Genomic DNA, 2,626 nt, shown 5'->3' with positions numbered 1-2,626 from the left:
GTATTTAAAATTACTATTGATAATGCAGAAATTCACGAATGTGACTGCTTAAAATACTTAGGGATGTATTTCCAAAGCAATCTATCATGGAACAAACATATTCAATCATTAAAAGCGAAAATAGCACCAGCCATTGGTATACTATATAAATTTAAAAACTTATTTGATGGAAAGACAAAGTTATTAATATACAATACTCTCATTCACAGTCATTTGGGTTACCTGCCGATGATATATGCCTACAAAAAGACAGCGGATTTTAAAGCTCTTCAAAGTTCTCAGAACAAAGCACTGAAACTAGTTTTTAACCTTCCGAGAATGTATTATACATTATCTTTATATAGAGACATAACCAATACACTGTTGCCGATTCATGGATTGTATAAAATGCAACTATTAATGTACATGTTTAAAGCTGTGCATCATATTGGGTATCACACTATAGAGTTTTCTATAAATCAAACATATTTTAATACTCGAAGCAGTTCTAATCTACTAGTTAAAAGATGTCGATTAGAAACAACTAAACAACGAGTTGAATATATAGGTTGCTCTGAGTTTAATCATCTTCCACTGGAGTTAAAAAATATCTCAATAATATCTTTGTATAAAACAAATTTAAAACGTCACATACTTCAAGAAATAGAAATGCTTTTATGTAATTAACTAACAAAATAATATACATATAACTGTTAATAAATTTATATATTGTTATTTTTCTTTTTTTTATGTAAATGAATTTTAAAAATTATTCATAAAAATACTGCCAACTCGCCCCAATAATGTCCTAGAGGCGCTGGGGCACTTATTTTGTAAACATTGTAAACGAAAAGAGACGCTTTTCGAATAAACTTCAACTGAGTGCTGTGTTTTTCAAGTGAATTCGTGTACATTATAAAGTGTGTCTGTAGTTCTGAGAATTTATAAACGTATATAAAATAAAACATTGAGTGACTACTTAATTCTGTTGTTGTACATTTTAAATAAATAAATAAATAGTTGTTACAATTTTCAAACTACTAAACGTCTTTTATTTGCAATCTAAAGTATCCGGTTTATTTAAAGGAAATAAACCAACGTTTTGAAAAGGTTAAAACGTAGCAATATGTATGAGTATGTAATGGAGTGGTCTGGATGCACTTACTTGTCTCTAATAGGTATTTTGAATCAATTAATTTACAACGACGATCCCGTTCAGCTTATACTACCGGATTTCTACAGGGAAACGCTCCCGGGCTCCCATAGGGGCTGAAAGAGAAAAAAAAAGAAACTGATATTTTTTTTATTTATACATAAATTTATACATTTATTTATTTTATTATGCAATTTGTATCTTCGAATACTAATAATTGTTCATATATTATTATTATTATTATTAATTTTAATTATTCCAATTTATTAAACTTTTACACTTTGTAATATTTACAATTCGTTAACATTCTGTGATATAAATGTTCTCTGTTTGTTATTGTTATTAACAGCTGTTTAGTTTAAGTATTATTTAGTTTTATGTTTATTTATTCTGTTTACAGACTATCGCTCTGTTTGTCACACCCAATTTTTTTTCATATATTGAGCTGTGCTATAAAATAAAGCTTTTTTCTACACGAAATTCTTCCAACATTCTTCTTGATAAATTTATTTTTATTGCTAAACATTACAAAAGGTGCATCAATAAATGTAGAAACTATGTATTTTTTACAATAAATGGTAAACAGATGAAAAAAAAAAGTCGAAAATAGTCGGAAAGTCGAAAATAGTCGAAAAAATTCGAAAATAGTCTAAACAAGTAAGAGTGCTATATTCGGATATGCCTAATCTTATATACCCTTCACCTTTGTTGTGGATGCATTATTTTTTTTTATAATTAGTATATACAGTCAGCGTCAAAAGAAAGTGTACAACTTTTTACATTTAAAACGTTTTATTTACATGTTAAAAACAATTTTTTCTCCAGTTCTAGTATATTTAACAAAACATTTAATTGTTCTCTTGCAATATATAAACAAAAAACTAAACTAGTTCAACTGCAACAAAAACAGAAACAACAAAACCAAAAATACTCCATTTTTAACGCGTCAGAAAAAAGTGTACACATTTAGAATTGCAATAAGATAATTCTAGCTACATAAAAAAATATATTGTTATTCTTTATTTTTGCCTAGATTATAATTTTTTGTGGATCTTGCTGCTAGTCTCATGAGATTTTAAGATAGTAGCTTTTCTTGTTTGATCGCGAGAACTTCAAAACCAAAATGGGAAAACAAACTGCAATTGAAACAAGAAAGTAAGTCATAAAATTTAAAAATGAAGGCAAATCGTCACGTGAAATCTCCTCTATAATAGGAAGAAGCCATAATACTGTAAAAAAAATTATAGACAAACAAAAAAATTTAGAATTTTAGAAGATCAGCAACGTGCCGGAACACCAAAACGCCTTAACAACCTTGAAATACGATCGATTGTGAGAGCAGTGAAGAAAGTATTCACAGTAAGTGCAGTAGAATTATGCGAAGAATTAACAGATTCGTCTGGAGTAAGAGTTAGTAACAGTACGGTTCGCCGAGCGCTACACCCAAATGCTCTATATGGTGGAGTTCCGAGAGAATAATACCACATTTCCAAA

Source organism: Calliphora vicina, unplaced genomic scaffold (assembly GCF_958450345.1).
Source record: "Calliphora vicina unplaced genomic scaffold, idCalVici1.1 scaffold_21, whole genome shotgun sequence".
Lineage (NCBI taxonomy): Eukaryota > Metazoa > Arthropoda > Insecta > Diptera > Calliphoridae > Calliphora > Calliphora vicina.
The sequence above is the reverse complement of the archived record's forward strand: the minus strand, read 5'-3'. Positions refer to the sequence as shown.